Source organism: Ranitomeya variabilis, chromosome 1 (genome assembly GCF_051348905.1).
Source record: "Ranitomeya variabilis isolate aRanVar5 chromosome 1, aRanVar5.hap1, whole genome shotgun sequence".
Classification (NCBI taxonomy): Eukaryota; Metazoa; Chordata; class Amphibia; order Anura; family Dendrobatidae; genus Ranitomeya; species Ranitomeya variabilis.
Window position 1 is genome coordinate 773,353,829 of NC_135232.1, and position 26,777 is coordinate 773,380,605.

General features: G+C 46.6%; 1 protein-coding gene across 1 annotated transcript in view; it reads right to left on the reverse strand.

The window, feature by feature from the left end:
• The window catches only part of JSRP1 (junctional sarcoplasmic reticulum protein 1), a 149,369-nt gene that overhangs the window by 98,365 nt on the left and 24,227 nt on the right, over positions 1-26,777 (reverse strand). The gene's annotated exons all lie outside the window — the stretch shown is intronic.

A 26,777-nucleotide genomic window follows, 5' to 3' on the forward strand; every position in this document is an offset into this window, starting at 1 on the left:
CTCTGGTGAGGGTTCGGTGACCCCTCTTCAAGGGGGGGGTACTGTTGTGAATTCTGCTCTTGGGTTCCCTCCGGTGGTTGTTGGTAGTAATGCATTTGTCCCTGGGTTGCAATCCTGGGCAGGTGTCCCTGCTGATTTCAGCTCTGACTGGGATATTTAGGTGTGCAGGATTCATTAGCCCTTGCCAGTTGTCCATTGTTCTTGGAGGTTTTGCATCTCTGTCTGGTTCCTTCTGCCCTGCTGCCAAATCAGCAAAGATAAGTTTCTGGTTTTTGTTTCTGCAGTACACATGCTGTGTGCTTTACAATTCAGTACTATTCAATGTTTTTTCTTGTCCAGCTTAGACTGTGTTTGGATATTTCAGTCAAGTTGGATTCTCAGGAGATGCAGATATACATTCCATGTCTTTAGTTAGATGGTGGAAATTTTGTATTATCTGCTGTGGATATTTTTAGGGTTTTAATACTGACCGCTTAGTATTCTGTCCTATCCTTTCCTATTTAGCTAGTGTGGCCTCTTTTGCTAAATCCTGATTTCTGCCTGAGTGTGTCTTTCCTCTAATACTCACAGTCAATATTTGTGGGGAGATGCCTATCCTTTGGGGTTCTGCTCTGAGGCAAGATAGAATTCCCATTTCCATCTATAGGGGTATTTAGTCCTCCGGCTGTGTCGAGGTGTCTAGGATGTGTTAGGTACACCCCACGGCTACTTCTAGTTGCGGTGACAGTTTAGGGTTTGCGGTCAGTACAGGTTCCACCTACTCCTGAGAAAGTCTCATGCGGCTCCAAGGTCACCGGATCATAACAGAGAGCCCTGTGTGCCTAAACATTGGAGCTCCCCCACAAGTGACACCATTTTGGAAACTAGACGCCCCCCAAGGAACTTATCTAGATGTGTGGTGAGCACTTTGAACCCCCAAGTGTTTCACAGAAGTTTATAACGCAGAGCCATGAAAATAAAAAATCATTTTTCTTTCCTCAAAAATGTTTTAGTCCGCAATTGTTTATTTTCACAAGGGTAACAGGAGAAATTGGACTCCAAAAGTTGTTGTCCAGTTTGTCCTGAGTACGCTGATACCCCATATGTGGGGGTAAACCACTGTTTGGGCGCATGGCAGAGCTCGGAAGGGAAGTAGTGATGATTTGGAATGCAGACTTTGATGAAATGGTCTGCGGGCGGCATGTTACGTTTACAGAGCCCCTGATGTGCCTGAACAGTAGAAACCCCCCACAATCGACCCCATTTTGGAAACTAGACCCTCCTAGGAGCTTATCTAGATGTGTGGTGAGCACTTTGAACCCCCAAGTGCTTCACAGAATTTTATAACGCAGAGCCGTGAAAATAAAAAAATCATTTTTTCCCACAAAATAATATTTTAGCCCCCATTTTTTTTATTTTTCCAAGGGTAACAGGAGAAATTAGACCCCCAATGTTGTTGTACAATTTTTTCTCAGTACGCTTATGTCCCATATGTTTGGGTAAACCGCTGTTTGGGCGCACGTCGCGGCTCGAAAGAGAGGGAGCAGCATTTGACTTTTTGAATGCAAGATTGTCTGGAATCAATGATGGTGCCATGTCGCGATTGGAGACCCACTGATGTGCCTAAACAGTGGAAACCCCTCAATTCTAACTCCAACACTAACCCCAACACACCCCTAACCCTAATCCCAACTCTAACCATAACCGTAATCACATCCGTAACCCCAACACACCCCTAACCACAACTCTGACCCCAACACACCCTTAACCCTAATTCCAACCCTAACCTCAACTCTAACCCCAACACACCCCCAACCCTAATCCCAACCCTAACCATAATCCTAACCACAAGCCTAACCCTAACTTTAACCCTAATTCCAACCCTAACTCTAGTTCCAACCCTAACCTATGTGCCCACGTTGCGGATTCGTGTGCAGATTTTCCCACACCATTTTTTAAAAATCCGCAGGTGAAACGCACCGCATTTTACTTGCGGATTTACCGCAGATTTCCAGTGTTTTTTGTGCAGATTTCACCTGCGGATTCTTATTGAGGAACAGGTGTATAACGCTGCAGAATCCGCACAAAGAATTGACATGCTGCGGAAAATACAACGCAGTGTTTCCGCACTGTATTTTCCGCACCATGGGCACAGCAGATTTTGTTTTCCATAGGTTTACATGGTACTGTAAACATGATGGAAAACGGCCATGAAACCGCAGTGGCCAATCCGCACTGTGTGCACATAGCCTAATTCTAACCCTAATTGCAACCCTAACCCTAATTGCAACCCTAACCCTAATTCTAACCCTAATTGCAACCCTAACCCTAATTCTAACCCTAATTGCAACCCTAACCCTAATTCTAACCCTAACCCTAATGGAAAAATAAAAATAAATATATTTTATTTCATTATTTTCCCTACTTATGGGGGTGATAAGGAGGGGGGGATTTATTTACTATTTTTTTTTATTTTGATCACTGTGATAGGTTCTATCAAAATGATCAAAGTGTGCCTGGAATGAATCTGCCGGCAGATTCCGCGGGCGCACTGCGCAAGCGCCCGCCATTTTGGAAGATGGTGGTGCCCATCGCTGAAGACGGACAGACACCGGGACTCAGTAAGTATGGGGGGTGGTAACAGACAGCGAGAGAGGGTGCAGGGGAGGTCGGGGCAGGCGGAGGGGAGAGGAGGGCAGCGGAGGACAGGAAGGAGGAAAGGCTAACAGCGGCAGATCGCCGCTGTCAGTCGGTGGCAAGGGCAGACCGCGGTCTCCAGCCATGGCCGATGATATTGCAGCATCGGCGATGGCTGAATTGTAATATTTCACCAAGTTTCATATGTGAAATATTACAAATTGCTGATTGGCTGTTTCACTTTCAACAGCCAATCAGAGCGATCGTAGCCACGTGGGGGAAAAGCCACCCCCCGGGTTGAAGTACCACTCCCCCTGTCCCTGCAGGGCGGGTGAAAGGGTTTAGTTAACCCTTTCACCCGATCTGCAGGAATGTGATCCTGCCATGACGCCACATAGGCGTCACAGGTCGGATTGGAACCGACTTTCATGACGCCTACGTGGCGTCACAGGTTGGGAAGGGGTTAATAGCCAGTAAAGGCTAAACATACAGTTGCAGGCTGATATTCATAGCCTGGGCAGATCCATGGGTATTAACCACTTCCTAGGCTATAAACATCGGCCCTCAGTCGCCCTCAAAAACAGTGCGGATCCGCATCAAAATCCGCAACGTATGCACATAGCCTTAGAATAACTGTTCAGTCTCCAAAACTGCATTTTAATACACTTAGTAGTGATATCACTAACATTAACCAATATTATTCTAGCAGAACATTGAGGAGAAAAATATGGTTTTATCACAATGATCAAAATGTGCCTGGAATGAATCTGCCGGCAGATTCGGCGGGCGCACTGCGCATGCACCAGCCATTTTGGAAGATGGCGGCGCCCATCGCTGAAGACGGACAGACACCGGGGGGGACACCGGACTCGGTAAGTACGGGGGGTGGGATCGGACAGCGGGGGGGGGGGGGGGGGGAGGGAGGGCGGGGCAGGCGGAGGGGAGAGGAGGGCAGCGGAGGACAGGAAGGAGGTAGTAGCTCCCAAATAAGGTTCAAATCCACTGTATTTTTACAAAAGAACTGACCCGTTGAGAATTTTCAGCCTTCCCTCAATTCTTTCCAAGTTTTTTCCTCTGCCCAGCTACATGTCTTGTAAATTGCCACAGATTTTCAGTGCAGAAAAACAACAAAAACCTGCATTTCTGAACTCCTCCAAGTCAAAGATCACAGACAGAATAAAATTATCTCTTACATCTAGGTTTTTAACCAGTTTCTGTGGAGAAAATCCAATCTCACTGAAGATTTCATCCATTATACGTTTCTGCTTAAAACATACAACTCTGCTCTTCACCTCTCCAAACAAACATACTTCAACACCCTCATCACCTCACTACCCAACAATCCTAAACGTCGCTGACATTTTTCATTCCCTCTTCAATCCAAAAGTACAGGCCCCAACCACGGATCTCAGCGCTGACGATCTGGCCAATTAATTCAAAGAAAAAAATTGACCATATCCGAAAGGAAACTCATACCATGCAATGTCCTTCCTCCCCCACTGCATCGAGCTTACTTTCTGCTTTTGAACCAGTCACGGAAAAAGAAGTGATCAGGTTCCTCGCATCTTCTCTCCCTACTACTTGCCCTATTCCATCACATCTCCTCCAGTCCATTCCCTCAGCTGTCACCACTCACCTAACAATATTATGCAACTTTTCTCTCTCTTCCGGAATCTTTCCCTCCTCATTTAAACATGACAGCATACATCCATTACTTAAAAAAACATCCCTCAACCAAAGCTGTGCTGCTAACTACCGACCTGTCTCTAATATTCCCTTCATCTGTAAACTCCGGGAACACTTGGCCCACTCCCGTCTAATCCGCTATCTCTGATAACTCTCTTCTTGACCCTCTACAATACGGTCTCGTCTCTTTACACTCTACTGAAATTGCCCTGACTAAAGTCTGTAATGATCTACTAACAGCTAAATCTAATGGTCACTACTCCTTGTTGATTCTCCTGGATCTCTCTGCAGCATTGGACACCATGGATCACCAGCTCCTCCTCACTATGCTCCGATGCATCGGCCTCAAGGACACTGTTCTCTCCTGGTTCTCCTCCTACCACTCTGACCACTCCTTCACTGTATCTATTGCTGGCTCCTAAACTTCCTCTCCTTTCCCCCTTACTTTTGGGGTTCCTAAAGGATTAGTCCTAGGCCCCCTCCTCTTCTCCTTGTATACTGCCCCTATTGGACAAACAATCAGTAGATTTGGTTTCCAGTACCACCTCTATGCTGATGACACTCAAATATACACCTCTACTCCTGACAACACGCATTATTACAAAACACCAGTGATTGTCTTACCGCTGTCTCCAACATCATGTCCTCCCTCTATTTGCAACTGAACCTATCAAAAAAAGAACTCCTTGTGTTTCTTCCCTCCACTAACCTACCCAAGCCCGACATTGCCATTTCTATATAGTTCTACAATTGTTCTCCAGCAACATGCTCACTGTTTTGGGGTCATACTCAATTCAGATCCTAACATCTCACTAGCAGGTGACCAAATAGAATCAATGATCTCCACAGTGGTGCTCTGATAAAACCAATTTATTTATTATTAATCAAGATTAAAAGACAAATTATACATTATAAGACAGGTACATAGTCCAAAAAGAGGGACTTTATTTCCTGGGATAGTTTCAAACTGTGGCTGCATACATAACAATTGATAGTATATTGCTCCTAATTATATACCTGTATATGGCAAGTTTGTGAATCTCAAATAAAGATTGAGTGACAATACCTTCATTTTAAAAACTGCATTTTGTGTTTACTTATGTTCTCTGTCCAACCTTTGTTTGAAGACTTCTACACCATGTTCCAAATTATTATGCAAATTGGATTTAAGTGTCAAAGATTTAATTGTTTTGTTTTTCAAATAAACTTGTGGATGGTATTGTGTCTCAGGGTTCAATGGATCACTGAAATCAATCTTAAACACGTGATTAGTTTTCCAGGTGATTCTAATTAAAGAAAAACTACTTAAAAATTATGTTCCACATTATTAAGCAGGCCACAGGTTTCAAGCAATATGGGAAATAAAAAAAGATCTCTCTGCTGCTGAAAAGTGTTAAATAGTGCAATGCCTTGGACAAGGTATGAAAACATTAGATATTTCACGAAAACTTAAGAGTGATCATCATACTGTGAAGAGATTTGTGACTGAAACAGAGCACAGACAGAGTTCATGCAGATAAACGCATAACGAGGAAGGTTTCTGCCAGACAAATTCTTTGGATTAAGAGAGCAGCTGCCAAAATATCATTATAAAGCAGCAAACAGTTATTTGAAGCTGCTGGTGCCTCTGGAGTCCCTCGAACCTCAAGGTGTAGGATCCTTCAAAGGCTTGCTGTGGAGCATAAACCTACTATTCGGCCACCCCTAAACAGTGTTCACAAGCAGAAACAGTTGCAGTGGGCCCAGCCATACATGAAGGCTAATTTTCAAAGTCTTGTTTACTGATGAGTGTCGAGCAACCCTGGATGGTCCAGATGGATGGAGTAGTGGATGGCCACCATGTCCCAACAAAGCTGTGATGTCAGCAAGGAGGTGGAGGAGTCATGTTTTGGGCCGAAATCATGGGGAAACAGCTGGTAGGGCCCTTTAAGGTTCCTGAAGGTGTGAAAATGACCTCTGCAAAGTTTATAAAGTTTCTGACTGACAACGTTCTTCCATGGTATAAAAAGCAGAAAATGAGCAAAATCATCTTCATGCATGACAATGCACCATCTCATGCTGCAAAGAATACCTCTGAGTCATTGGCTGCTATGGGCATAAAAGGAGATAAACTTATTGTGTGGCCACCATCTTCCCCTGACCACAACCCTATAGAGTATCATCAAGCAAAAGATCTATGAGGGTGGGAGGCAGTTCACATCAAAACAGCAGCTCTGGGAGGCTATGCTGACTTCAGGAAAAAAATTAAAGCAGAAACTCTCCAAAAACTCACAAGTTCAATGGATGCAAGAATTGTGAAGGTGATATCAAAGAAGGGTTCCAATGTTAACATGTAAGTTGGCCTGTTGGGATGTTTTGGAGTTAAATAGCTTTTTTGTTCAGTGAATGTGACCTCCTAATGCTGCAAATTCCACAAAGGAGCATTTTCAGTTCTTTAAAACATATCAAATGTTTAGAAATCCTACTGTGCTTAATAATTTGGAACAGTGCATTTTGAGTTTTTATTCATTTTGGAGATTATACTGTTATCATTGGGAGGTTTCTTCAATAAAATTCGATGTATAATCTAATGGGTGATGACTTTTATTAGACTGACTGTCATTTGCACCGACCATTTAGGAAAATCCGAGAAAAATGTAATTTGCATAATAATTTGGAACATGGTGTATTGACTCGCTTCAAAGATTAAAGTCTGCTGTACCAGCAGATATTGACGGGAGTGGACAGCAGTCTAATGTGTATGGGGGCCTCCAGACTCACCCCCCAACAGGGTCAAGCAATTTGAAAGTTAACCCCTTCCCGACCTGTGACGCCACGTAGATGTCATGAAAGTCGGTGCCAATCCGACCTGTGACGCCTATGTGGCGTCATGGAGGGATCGCGTCCCTGCAGCTTGGGTGAAAGGGTTAACTCCAATTTCACCCGATCTGCAGGGACAGGGGGAGTGGTACTTCAGCCCAGGTGGGGTGGCTTCACCCTTCCATGGCATCGATCGCTCTGATTGGCTGTTGAAAGTGAAACAGCCAATCAGAGCGATTTGTAATATTTCACCTATGAAAACTGGTGAAATATTACAATCCAGCCATGGCCGATGCAGCAATATCATCGGCCATGGCTGGAAACCCTGATCTGCCCCCCCCCACCGCCACCGATCACCTCCCCAGTCCTCCGTCCGCTCTCCCGTCCGCTCCCCCCGTGCTCCGATCCCACCCCCCGTGCTCCGATCCCCCCCGTGCTCCGATCCCCCCCCTCATACTTACCGAGCCTCCCGGTGTCCGTCCGTCTGCTCCATGGGTGCCGCCATCTTCCAAAATGGCGGGCACATGTGCAGTGCGCCCACCAAATCTGCCGGCCGATTCGTTCTAGGTACATTTTGATCACTGTGATAAAACCTATCACAGTGATCAAAATAAATAAAATAGTAAATAAACCCCTCCCTTTATCACCCCCATAGGTAGGGACAATAATAAAATAAAGAAAATATATTTACTTTTATTTTTCCACTAGGGTTAGGGTTAGAACTAGGGTTAGGGTTAGAGTTAGGGTTAGAATTAGGCTATGTGCACATGGTGCGGATTTGGCTGCGGATCCGCGGCGGATTGGCCGCTGCGGATTCGTAGCAGTTTTCCATCAGGTTTACAGTACCATGTAAACCTATGGAAAACCAAATCCGCTGTGCCCATGGTGCGGAAAATACAGTGCGGAAACGCTGCATTGTATTTTCCGCAGCATGTCAATTCTTTGTGCGGATTCCGCAGCGTTTTACACCTGTTCCTCAATAGGAATCCGCAAGTGAAATCCGCACAAAAAACACTGGAAATCCGCGGTAAACGCAGTGCTTTTTACCTGCAGATTTTTCAAAAATGGTGCGGAAAAATCTCACACGAATCCGCAACGTGGGCACAAAGCCTTAAGATTAGGGTAGGAATTAGAGTTAGGGTTGGAATTAGGGCTAGGGTTGGAAATAGGGTTAAGATTAGGCTTGTGGTTAGGGCTATGGTTAGGGGTGTGTTGGGGTTAGGGTTGTGGTTAGGGTTGGGATTAGGGTTAGGATTAGGGTTGGGATTAGGGTTAGGGGTGTGTTAGGGTTAGGGTTGAGGTTAGGGGTGTGTTGGGGTTAGGGTTGTGATTAGGGTTATGGCTAGAGTTGGGATCAGGGTTAGGGGTGTGTTGGAGTTAGAATTGAGGGGTTTCCACTGTTTAGGCACATCAGGGTTCTCCAAACGCAACATGGCGCCACCATTGATTCCAGCCAATCTTGCGTTCAAAAAGTCAAATGGTGCTCCCTTCCGAGCCCTGACGTGCGCCCAAACAGTGGTTTACCCCCACATATGGGGTACCAGCATAATCAGGACAAACTGGGCAACAACTATTGGCGTCCAATTTCTCCTGTTACCCTTGCGAAAATAAAAAATTGCTTGCTAAAACATTTTTGAGGAAAGAAAAATTATTTATTTTCACGGCTCTGCATTATAAACAATTTGTGAAGCACCTGGGGGTTCAAAGTGCTCACTATGCATCTAGATAAGCTCCTTGGGGGGTCTAGTTTCCAAAATGAGGTCACTTGTGGGGGAGCTCCAATGTTTAGGCACACAGGGGCTCTCCAAACGCGACATGGTGTCCGCTAAAGATTGGAGCCAATTTTTCATTGAAAAAGTCAAATGGCGCTCCTTCCCTTCCGAGCCCTGTCGTGCGCCCAAACAGTGGTTTCCCCCCCCCCCCATATGGGGTATCGGCGTACTCAGGACAAATTGCACAATAACTTTTGGGGTCCAGTTTCTCTTTTTACCCTTGGGAAAATAAAAAAAATTGTTGCTAAAAGATCTTTTTTGTGACTAAAAAGTTATATGTTCATTTTTTCCTTCCATGTTGCTTCTGCTGCTGTGAAGCACCTGAAGGGTTAATAAACTTTTTGACTGTGGTTTTGAGCACCTTGAGGGGTGCAGTTTTTAGAATGGTGTCACTTTGGGGTATTTTCAGCCATATAGACCCCCTCAAACTGACTTCAAATGTGAGGTGGTCCCTAAAAAAAATGGTTTTGTAAATTTCGCTGTAAAAAAATGAGAAATTGCTGGTCAAATTTTAACCCTTATAACTTCCTAGCAAAAAAAATTTTGTTTCCAAAATTGTGCTGATGTAAAGTAGACATGTGGGTAATGTTATTTATTAACTATTTTGTGTCACATAACTCTCTCATTTAACAGAATAAAAATTCAAAATTTGAAAATTGCAAATTTCCATTTTTTTCACAAATAAACGCAAAAATTATCGACCTAAATTTACCACTAACATGAAGCCCAATATGTCATGAAAAAACATTCTCAGAACCGCTAGGATCCGTTGAAGCGTTCCTGAGTTATTACCTCATAAAGGGACACTGGTCAGAATTGCAAAAAAACGGCCAGGTCATTAAGGTCAAAATAGGCTGTGTGGTTGAACCCAACATTTATGAGAATGGGGGTAGTCAAGGGGGTGGCTGTTGGCATAATTTGTATGGAGGTTTTGAAACTTCAAGATATGCACACTCTACCATAGAAGAAAGATTAAAATGGCCAAGACTTACCTTCACAAGAACCTGGATAAAGTAGAGCTACTTAACCCCTTAATGACCAAGCCAATTTTTACAATTCTGACTGCTATCACTTTATGAGGTTATAGCTCTGGAACGCTTCAATGGATCCCACTGATTCTGAGAATGCTTTTTCATTACATATTGCACTTCATATTAGTGGTAAAATTTCTTCGATATGACTTGCGTTTATTTATGAAAAAAAACGGAAATTTGTCAACATTTTGAAAATCTAGCAATTTTCAAACTTTGAGTTTGTGTGCCTATAAATCAGAGAGTCATATCGCACAAAATAGTTACCGTATATACTCGAGTATAAGCTGACCTGAGTATAAGCCGAGACCCCTAATTTTGCCACAAAAAACTGGGAAAACTTAATGACTCGAGTATAAGCCTAGGGTGGGAAATGCAGCAGCTACCGGTAAATGTCAAAAATAAAAATAGATACCAATAAAAGTAAAATTAATTGAGACATCAGTAGGTTAAGTGTTTTTGAATATCCATATTGAATCAGGAGCCCCATATAATGCTCCATACAGTTCATGATGGGCCCCATATAATGCTCCATACAAAATACGCCCCATATAATGCTCCATACAGTTTATGATGGGCCCCATAAGATGCTCCATACAGACATTTGCCCAATATAATGCTGCACAAATGCGGATTGTGGCCCCATAAGATGCTCCATACAGTCATTTGCCCCATGTAATGCTCCATAAATGCTGATTATGCCCCATAAGATGCTCCATACAGATATCTGCCCCATATAATGCTGCACATGGCCCCATAAGATGCTCCATTCAGTCATTTGCCTCATATGCAGTTGCTGCGATAAAAAAAAAATTAAAAAAAAAATCACATACTCACCTTTCGTCGCTCAGGCCCCCAGCACTTGCTCTATTCACCTGCTCCGCGTTCCAGCACCGGCCGCCACTGTGTCTTCCCTGTCCTCCGCACTGACTGTTCAGGCAGAGGGCGGCACGCACTAATCGTGTCACCGCGCCCTCTGACCGGAGCGTCAGTGCAGAGGATGCAGAAGACGCAGCGGCGGCTGGCGACGGTGAAACAGGGAGCAGGTGAATATCGCGCACTGCTTATACTCACCTGCTCCTGGCGCGGTCCCTGCTTCCCCGACAGCTTCTTCCTGTATTGAGTGGTCACATGGTACCGCTCATTACAGTAATGAATATGTGGCTCCACCCCTAGTGGAGTGGAGTCCATATTCATTACTGTAATGAGCGGTGCCATGTGACCGCTCACTACAGGAAGAAGCTGTCAGCAAAAAGACCTGCAGGGACCGTGCCAGGAGCAGGCGAGTATGCTTAGACAGCTGCCACTCCACCTTCCCTGCCGACCCCTGGGAATGACTCGAGTATAAGCCGAGAGGGGCAATTTCAGCCTAAAAAAATGGGCTGAAATTCCCGGCTTATACTCGAGTATATACGGTAAGTATCATTTCCCACGTCTACTTTACTTCAGAACAATTTTGGAAACATAATTTTTGTTAGGACGTTATAAGGGTTAAAAAGTTGACCAGCATTCTAGAATGCTGTAGATAAGCCACTGATGCTGGTGGGCTTAGCTCATCTTCGATTTTGGGGGTGACAGATTCCCTTTAAATGAATCAACAAATTTAAGTGACATCTTAAGAAGCCCTGCCCTAGCTCACAGAGGTACACACGACTGCGCAAGCTATCACTTCTGTCAATACTGCCAATGATCTACTCAATCACATACTAAAAAAAGATTACTCAAAGATTGCAATGAGATGTCTCCAATTGTCTTCAGAGGAAGCGTTGTTGCCCATCAAACAGATACCATGACAGATCTTGATGTGATCCTATATGAACTTGTGAGAACATGGTTTCAGAAACAGTGAGTCTTCAGCTCCTTTCTTAACACTTACAAGAGTATGTATCCGCTTTGGCCCTCTGGCTACACAATGTGACAATCCCTGTTAGAAGAAACAACTGTCTATTTCAGATGTAATCAAATCAATCTGTATTAAGACATCAAAACCCGACATGGTTGTCCATACTGTCAAGGTTCTGGCAAAGGATCAAAGATGTGATGCTGCTGAACAGTGTGACCCACAGGCAGGAGGAGCTCAAAAGATGGCCCCAGACATCCTTCTCAATTGCCAAGTTAAACATTACATACCACCATCCTTGACCCAAGCTTGGCATCAGGGGCTTCCTTCACTTAACTCTATGTGGTAAGAAGCAACATTTTGCTATCTGTTGTTTGCTTAGACATTATAAATTACATCAGTCATAAGACAGAGATAAAGGAGCAGAAAGAGTACTACAAGAAAAGATTCCTGTCTCCACCATTTAGCCCAGTTCTAGAATTTACTACTACACTTATACACCTTACAGAGGTTCTTGGGTTTTTCTAATTATTATCGCGAGTTCATTAAAAACTTCTCAGTCATTGTCAAACCTCTTAAGGTACCGTCACACTCAGCGACGCTGCAGCGATATAGACAATGAGCCGATCGCTGCAGCGTCGCTGTTTAGGTCGCTGTAGAGACGTCAAACACAGCAGCTCCACAACGATGCAGGAGCGATACTGTGACGTAACGGTGACTCACTTATCGTTCTCACAGGTCGTTAGCTCCATGTAAAACATTGCAGACATCGTTGCTTTTGCTGTCAAACAAGACGATACACGCCGACCTGACGACCAAATAAAGTTCTGGACTTCTAGCTCCGACCAGCGATATCACAGTGGGATCCAGATCGCTGCTGCGTGTCAAACACAACGAGATCGCTATCCAGGACGTTGCAACGTCACCGATCGTTGTCGTTCTTGTTGTAAAGTCGCTGAGTGTGAAGGTACCTTTAGGCTGCCGTCACACTAGCAGTATTTGCTCAGTATTTTACATCAGTATTTGTAAGCCAAAACCAGGAGTGGAACAACTAGAGGAAAATTATAATAGAAACATATGCACCACTGCTGCATTTATCACCCACTCCTGGTTTTGGCTTGCAAATACTGATGTAAAATACTGACCAAATACTGCTAGTGTGACGGCAGCCTTACTGATAAGAGGTTTGACTTTATCTCTTGGTCTTCTGAGGCTGTTGATGTGTGGGTGGGAGGCTGTATTATACCCTATGAGGGGAGGCTGCATTATATTCTGGGGGGGGTGGCTGTATTATACAATAAGAGGGGAGGCTGCATTATATTCTGTGGGGGGAGGCTGCATTATAACCTATGAGGGGAGGCTGCATTATACCCTATAAGGGGAGCTGCATTATACCCTATGAGGGGAGGCTGCAATATATTCTGTGTGGGAGGCTGCATTATACTCTATGAGGGGAGCTGCATTATAACCTATGAGGGGAGGCTGCACTATACCCTATAAGGGGAGCTGCATTATACCCTATGAGGGGAGGCTGCAATATATTCTGTGTGGGAGGCTGCATTATACTCTATGAGGGGAGCTGCATTATACCCTATGAGGGGAGGCTGCAATATATTCTGTGTGGGAGGCTACATTATAGCCTATGAGGGGAGGTGCATTATACCCTATGAGGGTAGGCTGTATTATATTCTGTATGGGAGGCTGCATTATACTCTATGAGGGGAGCTGCTTTATAACCTATGAGGGGAGGCTGCACTATACCCTATGAGGGGAGGCTGCATTATTTTCTATGTATGGGGGAGGCTACATTATACCATATGATGGGGCTGCATCATACCCTATGAGGAGGCTGCATTATACCCTATGAGGGAGGCTGAATTATAACCTATAAGGGGGCTACGTTATATTCTATGGGGGGTTGCATTATACTATATGAGGGGGGCTACATTATATTCTATGCTGAATCCCCTAGACCTGATATTAGTCCCACATGAAGGGACCGATTTACAGTTTTATTATTTTATCTAAAATCACAATCATGTTTAAAGTGAACCTGTCACCCCCAAAATTGAAGATAAGCCAAGTCCACCGGCATCAGGGGCTTATCTACAGAATTCTAGAATGCTGTAGATAAGCCCCCGATGTATCCTGAAAGATGAGAACAAGAGGTTATATTATACTCACCCAGGGGCGGTCCCGCTGCCGTCCGGTCCGATGGGCGTCGTGGTCCGGTCCGGGGCCTCCCATTTTCTTACAATGACGTCCTCTTCTTGTATCCATGCTGCGGCTCAAGCGCAGGCGTACTTTGTCTGCCCTGTTGAGGGCAGAGTAAAGTAGTACGCAGGTGCCAGGCCTCTCTGACCTTTCCCGGTGCCTGGGCACTGCAGTACTTTGCTCTGCCCTCAACAGGGCAGACAAAGTACGCCTGTGCTGAAGCCGCAGCGTGAAGACAAGGAGAGGATGTCATCCTATGAAGATAGGAGGCCCCGGACCGGACCGCGACGCCCATCAGATCGGACCGCCCACCCAGGTGAGTATAACATAACCTCTTTTTCTCATCTTTTAGGATACATCGGGGACTTATCTTTAGCATTCTAGAATGCTGTAGATAAGCCACTGATGCTGGTGGGCTTAGCTCATCTTCGATTTTGGGGGTGACAGGTTCCCTTTAAATGAAACAACAAATTTAAGTGACTTCTTAAGAAGCCCTGCCCTAGCCCACAGAGGTACACACGACTGCGCAAGCTATCGCTTCTGTCAATACTGCCAATGATCTACTCAATCACATACTAAAAAAAGATTACTCAAAGATTGCAATGAGATGTCTCCAATTGTCTTCAGAGGAAGTGTTGTTGCCCATCAAACAGATACCATGACAGATCTTGATGTGATCCTATATGAACTTGTGAGAACATGGTTTCAGAAACACAGTGTGTCTTCAGCTCCTTTCTTAACACTTACAAGAGTATCTATCCGCTTTGGCCCTCTGGCTACACAATGTGACTATCCCTGTTAGAAGAAACAACTGTCTATTTCAGATGTAATCAAATCAATCTGTATTAAGACGTCAAAACCCGACATGGTTGTCCATACTGTCAAGGTTCTGGCAAAGGATCAAAGATGTAATGCTGTGGAACAGTGTGACCCACAGGCAGGAGGAGCTCAAAAGATGGCCCCAGACATCCTTCTCAATTGCCAAGTTAAACATTACATACCACCATCCTTGACCCAAGCTTGGCATCAGGGGCTTCCTTCACTTGACTCTATGTGGTAAGAAGCAACATTTTGCTATCTGTTGTTTGCTTAGACATTATAAATTACATCAGGTAAGAGATAAAGGAGTAGAAAGAGTACTACAAGAAAAGATTCCTGTCTCAGCCATTTTGCCCAGTCCTAGAATTTACTACTACACTTATGTAAGTGTAAGTTACAAAAGCCACAAAGAAGCCAGATTAAAGCTGTCCTTGGGAAGATCCTTCTATATAGCTCTCACTGCAGAACACTAGACTAGACTAAAACTGAGGACCCCCAAACAACAACATTGTAGACAGACAGAAATCAATTTTATTATACTGCTCCCTCAAGTTACAATGGACTTGCCTAGATCATTTTCATCTGACTATGCCACGGACAACTGATCTGCATGGGTAGTTCACCCTAACATCACACACAGGGCAAGTAGTGGGGGCTGTGATTATGAAGTGCGTGCACTGAAGTACAATCTAGTAGTGTCTGCAGTATAATACTTCAGGTTATGCCTCTTCTCACACTTTTGGCTTTTTTTTCACAGACAGAGACCTACTGGGGGACTTGTTACAATCTACAAAAAAAAGTGTCCCGTTATAAAAAATAAAATAAAATACAACACCACAAAAACATAATATTTTTTTACACACTTTTTTTGAAGCCTAACTGGGGTTAGGGCTAGCGAATAGGATAAAGGCTAGGGTAATAAAAGAACAACACCTAAAAAAGTAATAAAAAACTAAAGAGGTATAACTTTATTTTTCACATTTTATGTTGGATTTCAGCAAAAGGTAGGGATATTGGAAGACTGCCTACAATACTCCTAAGGGTCACTTTGAGAATTTGGTAATGCCATTTGGTTTGACCAATGCTCCTGCTGTATTTCAGAACTTCATAAATTATACTTTTTCTTCTTTGGTGAGTAGATTTTTGGTGATATACTTGGATGATATTTTGATCTGCTCAGGCTCTCGTGAAGAGCATTGGGAGCATGTTCGACACGTGCTTCAGGTTCTTCGTGACAATTATTTGTCAAACTAGAGAAGTGTCAGTTTGATGTGCCTTAGATTAAGTATTTGGGTCATTTGGTTTCTGCTCAAGGTTTTCAGATGGATCCCGTTAAGGTACAGGCCGTCCTTGATTGGGTGCAACCTACTAATCTTAAAGCTTACAGAGGTTCTTGGGTTTTTCTAATTATTATCGTAAGTTCATTAAAAACTTCTCAGTCTTTGTCAAACCTCTTACTGATAAGAGGTTTGACTTTATCTCTTGGTCTTCTGAGGCTGTCGATGCTTTTGCTGCTCTCAAGGCGGCCTTTTTTTTTTTTAAAGCTCCAGTCCTCAGACAACTCGATGTTGATTTGCCTTATGTGGCTGAGGTGTACGCCTCTTTTGTAGGGATGCATGCTGTTCTTTCACAGAATGACTGTTAGTTTCATCCTTGTGCTTTTTTTCATATAAATTCACACAAGCAGAGTCCAACTATGATATAGGTGATCTGGAACTCTGAACAATTAAGGCAGCTTTCAAAGAATGGAGGCATTGGTTGGAGGGGTCTAGGAATAGAGTAACTGTCTTTACTGATCACACAAATCTACTGTATGTTGATGCCACTAAGAGCCTGAATATTAGACAGAACCGGTGGGCTGTCTTTTTCACTCGATTTGATTTCTCTGTGACATATCTTTCTGGTACTAAGAATGTTAAGGCGGATGCCTTCTCATGTAGTTTCATTCCGGAGTTGAGGGAAAGAAATCTAGTCAAAATTCTTAGTTAAGGGGAGGTAGTGGGTGCTTTGGGTATCGATCTCAGACAGAGCATTATGGAAGCTCAAGATGGTGCAGCAGAGGGCTTCCCACCTGTCAAGATTTGTGCCTTTATTGCTTCGCACTGATCGTATAAACAAAATGCATGGCTGGACAACCTGGTTCCTCTGCCACCTGGCGGGTTGTTTCCAGGTCCTTTTGGTGGAAGAGTGCTCGAGAAGATGTGGATGAGTATATCTGTAAGTGCAGGATTTATGCCAGGCCCCGGCATGGTTTCTTTTGCCTAACGAGGTCCAGTCTTGATCTTAGACCAACTTGTCTTGCCCTATCACCTTGCGGGTCCAGCTTTATTAACCTTCTCCTGTTGATAATAGTCTTTGTTGGATTCATTCACTTGGCTATAGTTTATGTTGGTTGCAGTTGGTTTATTTCATAGGGAATTACTACTCTATCGATTGTAGGAACTGCTATGGACATTCAGAGCATGCCATCATCGAGTTGGGTAACCATTGCGTTATTTTAGGGTGCCAACTTCTACATTTCATTAGGGACAGACCAGGGTCAGAGGAGGACTTTTTCCTAATCTGAACAGGGATCTGGCAGGTTTGCATATTTGTCCCAATAGTTTGTACGCTACTATGTTAATGTGCTTTATCAGCACTGTAATGTGTATACATGTATAGCGCTCAAACAGCACACCATAGTCCGTACTCTAATGTATACACATGTGTATCTTTCCACAGCACACCACAATCAGCACTCTAATGTGTATACATTGTGGTATAGCGACCCCTGTGGCAGATAGGGGGCGCTGTGTGTGCTCCTTGAGATATGCATTGAGGCATGTATATGGTGTGCAAGGACCTGTGGTGATGTCACGCTCACCTGACTAGCCATGTGACAGGTACCTGGGTGTGGTTACACCTATGTAAGGCTACGTTCACATTTGCGGTCGGCGCCGCAGCGTCGCCGCATGCGTCATGCGCCCCTATATTTAACATGGGGGCGCATGGACATGCGTCGCACTTGCGTTTTGCGCCGCATGCGTCCCTGCGGCGCCCGCGTCCGGGCGCAGAGGACGCAGCAAGTTGCATTTTTGCTGCGTCCAAAATCAATGAAAAAAAGGACGCATGCGGCGCAAAACGCAGCGTTGTGCATGCGTTTTGCTGCGTTTTTGTTTGCGTTGTGCGTTGCGGCGCCGACGCTGCGGCGCACAACGCAAATGTGAACGTAGCCTAAAGGAGGTGTGTGGAGCACATGGTGGAATGTGAGTGTTAGTAAGTGTCCGTCAGGGTGGACACACTTCCGTGTGTCCTGGCAGGACACTGCAAAGTGGCCTGTGTGCTGGACGGTCCCAGGTGGGGACAGACGTCCTGGAAGCACACAGTGACCATTCCAGGCTGGAGAGCCTGCGTGCTGGACATAGCACGGACGGTTGGTGTTGGAGGCTCCGGCGAGTGGAGTCGTCCTGGAAGCACCTGGAGACCGTAGACCTGGGAGGTCTGTGTTGAGGACCTGGGACTGACCTGAAGTCAGTGTGAGTGTGTGGGACGGATGGAGATCCGTGTATGATACTGACCGGGGTCAGTGAGAAACGTCTGATGGATACCTCTGTGGAGAAGAGGGATCCGGGAAACCTGTGTGGCACCAACAGGTAACGGGAAGGAACCGTGTGACACTGACCGGGGTCAGAGTGAGAGACATTGTGTATGGGCACCTCGGAGGCCAAGGGGTGTCCAAGAACCCGTAAAGGTTGCCAACGGGTAACGGTCTGAAAACCGTGTATAATGCTGACCGGGGTCAGAGACGAACTGTGGTAAAGATGAATATATGCAGACTGTGTTCAAACTGTTACCAAGTTCCTGTGGATGTGGTTTACATTATGTGAAATAAACCGAAAAGACTGTTTTTGATAGAAAACCGTGCCCGAGTGCTTTGATTCTGCTGCCAAGCGAGTGTTCCCCAAGACACGTAGTAGGCGCTATGCTACAACATGTATATCACTTCACCCTACAGCATAATCAGCACTCTGTGTATATATGTATATCTCTCCACAGCACACCATACACTCTAATGTGAATACATGTATCTCTCCACAGTATTTTATACTCTGCACTCTAATGAGTATACATGTCTCTCTACAGCACACCATAATACGCACTGTGTATACATGTATATCTCTCCACAGCACACCACAAACAGAACTTTAATGTGTATACATATCTCTCCACAGAACACCACAATCAGCATCTCTAATGTTCTAATGTGTACACATGTGTACCTCTCCACAGCATGCCACAATCAGCACTCTAATGTGTATTCATGTATCTCTCCACAGCACACCACAATCAGCACTCTAATGAGTATACGTGTCTCTCCACAGCACACCATAATCAGCACTCTAATGAGTATACATGTGTCTCTCCAGAGCACACCATAATCAGCACTGTGTATACATGTGTATCTCCCCTCAGCACATCACACTACAATCAGCACTCTAATGCGTATACATGTGTATCTCCCCACAGCACACCACAATCAGCACTCTAATATGTATACATGTGTATCTCTCCACAGCACATCACACCACAATCAGCACTCTGTGTATACATGTGTATCTCTTGTATCTCCGGCCACACCACTCCACTGAAACTACCCTTAACTAAGATCAACAATGACCTATTAACCACCAAGGCCAAGCGACACTACTCTGTCCTCCTCCTCCTGGACCTGTCCTCTGCCTTTGACACAGTGGACCATTCCCTATTACTACAGACCCTCTCATCTCTTGGCATCACAGACTTGGCCCTATCTTGGATCGCGTCATACCTAAAGCCCCCGTCACACTAAGCGAGGTCGCTAGCGAGATCGCTGCTGAGTCATAAGTTTTGTGACGCAACAGCGACCTCAGTAGCGATCTCGCTATGTTTGACACGTAGCAGCGACCAGGCCCCTGCTGTGAGATCGCTGGTCGTGTCGGAATGGCCTGGACCTTTTTTTGATCGTTGAGGTCCCGCTGACATCGCTGAATCGGTGTGTGTGACACGGATTCAGCGATGTCTTCACTAGTAACCAGGGTAAACATGGGGTTACTAAGCGTAGGGCCGCGCTTAGTAACCTGATGTTTACCCTGGTTACCATCGTAAATGTAAAAAAAAACAAACACTACATACTCACATTCCGGTGTCCGTCAGCTCCCTTGCCGTCTGCTTCCCGCACTGACTGACTGCCGGCCGTAAAGTGAAAGCACAGCACAGCAGTGTCGTCCCCGCTCTGCTGTTAGGGCCGGCGCTCAGTCAATGCAGGAAGCGGACGCCGGGGGACGCGAAGGTGAGTATGTACTGTTTGTTTTTTTACATTTTACACTGGTAACCAGGGTAAACATCGGGTTACTAAGCGCGGCCCTGCGCTTAGCAACCCGATGTTTACCCTGGTTACCCGGGGACCTCGGCATCGTTGGTCGCTGGAGAGCTGTCTGTGTGACAGCTCCCCAGCGACCACACAGCGACTAAACAGCGACGCTGCAGCGATCGGCATCGTTGTCTGTATCGCTGCAGCGTCGCTAAGTGTGACGGGGCCTTAACAGACTGGACATTCAGCGTCTCCCACTCAAACACGACCTCACCTCGACCCTTATCTGTCGGAGTCCCGCAAGGTTCAATCCTAGGGCCCCTGCTCTTCTCAATCTACACCTTCGGCCTGGGACAGCTCATAGAATCTCACGGCTTTCAGTATCAGCTCTATGCTGATGACACACAGATCTACATCTCTGGACCAGATATCACCACCCTACTAACCAGAATCCCACTAGGTCTGTCTGCTATTTAATCCTTCTTCTCCGACAGATTTCTAAAACTTAATATGGGTAAAACAGAACTCATCATCTTTGCCCCATCTCACTCAGTACCCCCAACCCCCAATCCATGAAATGGCTGTCCACTCTCCCCAGTCCCAGAAGCTCGCTGCCTCGGGGTTATCCTTGACACTGATCTCTCCTGCAAACCACATATCCAAGCCTTTCAACTTCCTGCCAACTTCAACTCAAAAATATTTCACGGATCTGTACATTCCTCAACCAAGAATATGCAAAAACCCTAGTCCATGCCCTCATCATCTCACTCCTTGACTACTGCAACCTCCTGCTCTGTGGCCTCCCCTCTAACACTGTCGCACCCCTCCAATCTATTCTAAACTCTGCTGCCTGACTAATCCACCTGTCCCCCCGCTATTCCCCGGCCTCTCCCCTCTGTCAATCCCTTCACTGGCTACCCATTGCCCAGAGACTCCAGTACAAAAGCCTAACCATGACATACAAAGCCATCCACAACCTGTCTCCTTAATACATCTGTGACCTCGTCTCCCGGTACTTACCTGCACGCAACCTCTGATCCTCAGAAGATCTCCTTCTCTACTCCCCTCTCACCTCCTCTTCCCACAATCGCATACAAGATTTCTCCCGCGCATCCCCCCTACTCGAACTCTCTACCACAACATATTAGACTCTCGCCTACCATCGAAACCTTCAGAAAGAACTTGAAGAACCACCTCTTCCGACAAGCCTACAACCTACAGTAATCACCCATTGACCAAACTGCTGCACGACCAGCTCTACCCTCAACCTATTGTATCCTCACTTAACCCTTATCTTCTCTCCTCCTGTACCATTGTGACTTGTATTGTACCGTACTTGTTTTTAATTTGTATACCCCTCCTCACATGTAAAGCACCATGGAATAAATGGCGCTATAATAATCTACTATATAATTGTCCAAGGGTCACTTCCGTCTGTCTGTAAAGGATATTCATTGGTCGCGGCCTCTGTCTGTCATGGAATCCAAGTCGCTGATTGGTCTCGCCAGCTGCCTGTCATGGCTGCCGCGACCAATCAGCGACGGGCACAGTCCTGTTAGTCCCTTCCTACTCCCCTGCAGTCAGTGCCCGGCGCCCGCATACTCCCCTCCGGTCATACACACCCCCCCCCTGCAGTGTGCGCTGGGCCTAGCACTGCATGCCCTGTGCACCACGGTCTCCCCCCGCAGACCCCGGCAGTGCTAGTCTCCTGCCCGCACACAGCTCAGGTGGTGGGCTCCACACTCCCACCAGCCTGGCACACCGCCCTCAGCTTCCCAGGCCCGTCCCCTGCTTACCATCACCCCGTACTTGAGAGTGATGCCCTGCAGGGTGTCCCCGGGGCTGACCGGGTGCTCTATGTACCTCTCGGCCCAGGGCGCCGTCATGCTGGCCGTGCTCCTGTACGAGCGTGTTTTGGTCCGGGCCAGGCTCAGGGACATCTCCGCTTCAGATTCGCACTCCGAGCTGGGAAACATGGTGTATATGAGTTGGCTCCCCGCATCCCTGTGCGGCTGTAGCACCGGGGACAGTCCCGTCATCTTCTGCGGAGGAATACACGCTCCGGCAATGGTAGGAGCACTACATGTACTGAACTGGAGCCTCCACTGCCAGCAGGGGGCGCTCCTCTGATCCAGCACGGGGAAGCGCGGCCGTGTTATCCCAGGACCCCCGGTGTGACCCCCCGCCCCTGTCGGCATTCTCCAGGCTGCACGGTGTGCACGGCGGACATGCTGCGACCTCAGGACACATTAGTAGCATTCGTCTTATTTACTCTATCAGTGCTGTTAGTATTACTCTTATGTTATTTTGTGTTATACTTACTGCTAATATTTATTGTACTGTTATTAGTATGCGTTATATCTTCTATATATATAATTGTCTAAGGGGTACTTCCGTCTTACTACGTGGCCACTGTTATATATTGCGTGGCCTGTCACTGGGCAATATACTACGTGACTGGGCAATATACTACGTGGCTGGACAATATACTATGTGGGCTGTGCAATATACTACGTGGGCTGTGCAATATACTACGTCACTGGGCAATATACTACGTGGCTGGGCTATATACTACGTGGCTGGGCTATATACTACGTGACTGGGCTATATACTACGTGACTGGGCTATATACTACGTGACTGGGCTATATACTACGTGACTGGGCTATATACTACGTGACTGGGCAATTTACTACGTGGCTCTGTGCTGTATACTACGTCGCTGTGCAATATACTACGTGGGCTGTGCAATATACTACGTGACTGGGCAATATACTACATGGGTTGTGCAATATACTACGTGGACATGCATATCCCAGAATACCCGATGCATTAGAACCGGGCCACCATCTAGTGCAGACCTGAGCAAGATGCGGCCCGCGTGATGATTTTAAACGGCCCGCCAGCTAGCTGTCATTTCTGACAGCCGCCCCCGCTCGGCCAGCCGCTTCTGAGGAGGATCGCTGGCGGCTGGAGTGAAGGCCCCGCGCTCATCCACACGCTGTCGGAACTGTATGCGCTTGCAGCGCATACAGTTCCAGGGTCAGGATGTGATTGACACAGCATCAGGAGCCATTGGCTCCCGGCTGTGTCAATCATTCTTGTGACCGGAGGCAGCATTATGCCACCGGTCACAAGAGACTGAGCTCCGCATCGGCCCTGTACGTCACGTGCGTACGTCACTCCAGCGCCGCGCGGGATGTGCTGCGGTTAAGCAAGTTGCTGGCTGGCGGTCTCCTTCGGGTGAGTATCCGTGCGGTCGGGGGGAGAGGGGGTCCCTGTGTTGCTGGGGAGTGTGAGGAAGGGGGGCTACTACATGGGGCTGCCGCGGCTATCACGTACTGGGGGGGGCAGGGGGATTGCTATCAGTGGGGATTACTTACAAGGGATGGCTACATTAAGGGATACTACATATTGGGGGCTACATGGAGAATACTACCTAAAGTGGGGGATATCACATACTGGGGAGGGGGGGCAGAGGGGATTGCTACCAATGGGGATTACTTACAAGGGATGGCTACATTAAGGGATATTACATATTGGGTGCTACATGGGGAATACTACCTAAAATGGTGATATCACATACTGGGGAGGGGGACGGGGGGATTGCTAGAGGCACAGAGGGGTCTGATCCCTATATGCAGGGGTTCTATTTTCTATATGGAGGCACAGTGGGGTATGAGGGCACAGATGGGGCATTTTTACTATGTGATAGAGGGGTCCTAAATACTATTTTTTCCTGCATCCACACCCCCACCTGGCCCATAGTTGACAATTTCATATACGGCGATACCAGATATGTTTATTTTTTTCCATAGCTATACATGGCTGTATCCTTGTTTTCCTGGCTCTAGGGCTGCATCCATTTTCTCCAGGCATATCTTGATCTACAACAGCAAGTTTTCTACAGTTTTCTACAGTGAACAAGCTTGTTGCAGTTCATCATCTCATCATTAAATAATGATGTAAGTATATCTTCCATATTTTCTTTGTATTGTAAATCTTTGCAATGTTTAACCCCTTAACGACCGCCGATACGCCTTTTAACGGCGGCAGTTAAGGGTACTTAAACCACAGCTCCGTTAATTAACGCCGCTGTGGAAAAAGTGAATAGCGCCCCCCAGAGTCGGAGTTTCTCTGGGGTCTCGGTTGGGGGTAGCCGAGACCCCAGAGAACATGATTCGGGGTTTTTTTACCGACCCCCGAGTTGCGATCGCCGGTAATTAACCGTTTACCGGCGATAGCAAAAAAAAAAAAAAAAAAACGCGATCTCCCCTTTAATTTCTCCGGTGCTCCTCGTGGCTCCCGATGGGCGCCGCCATCATCTTCTGGCAAAAAAATGGCGGGCGTATGCGCAGTGCGCCCGCCGGCCGGCACCCGGACCTTTGGGGTCTCGGCTGCCGGGGGTAGCCAAGACCCCAAAGAACATGATCGGGGTCGGTTCTTACCGACTCCTGTTTTGCGATCGCCAGTACTTGACTGTTTACCGGCGGTCGCAAAAAAAAAAAAAAAGAGATCGGTCATTCTCTGTCCTCTGATGTGATCGCACATCAGAGAGCAGAGAAATAGGGGGATTCGGGAACCCTGCTATACTTACCGGTGTCCCTGGGTCCTCCTGCGTCCCCTCCTGCCCGCCGGCTTCTTCCTATGGAAAGAAAATGGTGGGCGCATGCGCAGTGCGCCCGCTCTCTGCTGCCATCTGACGGCCGGCAGGAGAGAGGAGTTGGGGCTAAAATTAGGGTTAGGGTTGGGGCTAAATTTAGGGTTGGGGTTAGGGTTGGTTGGGGCTAAATTTAGGGTTAGGCTTCTTTCACACTTGCGTCGGCCCGACGTACCGACGCACGTTGTGAAAATTGTGCACAACGTGGGCAGCGGATGCAGTTTTTCAACGCATCCGCTGCCCAGTCTATGTCCTGGGGAGGAGGGGGCAGAGTTACGGCCACGCATGAGCGGAAATGGCGGACGCGACGTACAAAAAAAAGGTTACATTAAGCTTTTTTTGTGACAACGGTCCGCCAAAACACAACGGATCCAGTGCACGACGGACGCGACGTGTGGCCATCCGTCGGCAATACAAGTCTATGGGCAAAAAAGGCATCCTGCGGGCACATTTGCAGGATCCATTTTTTGTCTAAAACGATGGATTGCGACGGATGCCACACAACGCAAGTGTGAAAGTAGCCTCAGGGCTAGGGTTAGGGTTGGGGCTAAAGCTAGGGCTAGGGTTAGGGTTAAATTTAGGGTTAGGGTTGGGGCTAAATTTAGGGTTGGGGCTAAATTTAGGGTTAGGGCTAAAGTTAGGGTTAGGGCTTGGGTTGGGGCTAAAATTATGGTTAGGGCTAGGGTTGGGGCTAAAGTTAGTGTTAGGGCTAGGGTTGGGGCTAAAGTTAGGGTTAGGGCTAGGGTTGGGGCTAAAGTAAGGGTAGGGTTGGGGCTAAAGTAAGGGTAGGGTTGGGGCTAAAGTTAGGGCTAGGGTTGAGGCTAAAGTTAGGGCAAGAGTTGGGATTAGGGTTTGGATTAGGATTGGTATTAGGGTTAGGGTTGGCATTAGGGTTACGTTTGGGATTAGGGTTAAGGTTAGGGTTGGGATTAGGGTTAGGGGTGTATTGGGATTAGGGTTAGGTTTGAGGTTAGGGTTGAGATTAGGATTAGGGGTGTGTTGAATTTAGGATTATGGATAGGGTTGAGATTAGGGTTGTTTTGGGGTTAGGGTTGTGATTATCGTTAGGGTTGTGATTAGGATTATGGATCAGGTTGGGATTAGGGGTGTGTTGGGGTTAGGGTTGGAGTTAGAATTGGGGGGTTTCCACTGTTTAGGTACATCAGGGGGTCTCCAAACACGACAGCCAATTTTGACCTCAAAAAGTCAAATGGTGCTCCCTCCTTTCTGAGCTCTGCCGTGTGCCCAAACAGTGGTTTACCCCCACATATGGGGCATCAGCGTACTCGGGATAAATTGGACAACAACTTTTGGGGTCCAATTTCTCCTGTTACCCTTGTGAAAATAAAAACTTGGGGGCTAAAAAATCTTTTTTGTGGAAAAAAAAATATTTTTTATTTTCACGACTCTGCATTATAAACTTCTGTGAAGCAGTTGTGCATTCAAAGTTCTCACCACATATCTAGATAAGGCTAGGTTCACATTGCGTTAGTGGGTGATCGCTAACGGACAGCGTTGCACGGCGAAAATGTCGCAATTGACGCCGTGCAACGGGTCTGTTAGCGCACCCATTGACAGCAATGTAAATTTCGCCTGTAGCGCATCGCTAGCGCATGCCTTTTCGGCTCGCGCTAGCGATGTGCCGTTCTTTTGTAGCGCGCCTCGGACGCTGCTTGTAACGACCGCGGTGCGCCCGAGGTCCGTTCCTTGCTCTCGCAGATCGGGGATTTGCGAGAGCGGGGACGTTAGTGCGACCCCTAAACGTGGCCCCTACAAAAACATTGCGTTAGGGCAATCCGTTTAGCGCTAGCGGATTGCGCTAACGCAATGTGAACCTAGCCTAAGTTCCTTGGGGGGTCTAGTTTCCAAAATGGGGTCACTTGTGGGGGGTTTCTACTGTTTAGGTACATCAAGGGCTCTGCAAACGCAACATAACGCCCGCAGACCATTCTATCAAAGTCTGCATTCCAAAACGGTGCTCCTTCCCTTCCGAGCTCTGCCTAGCGCACAAA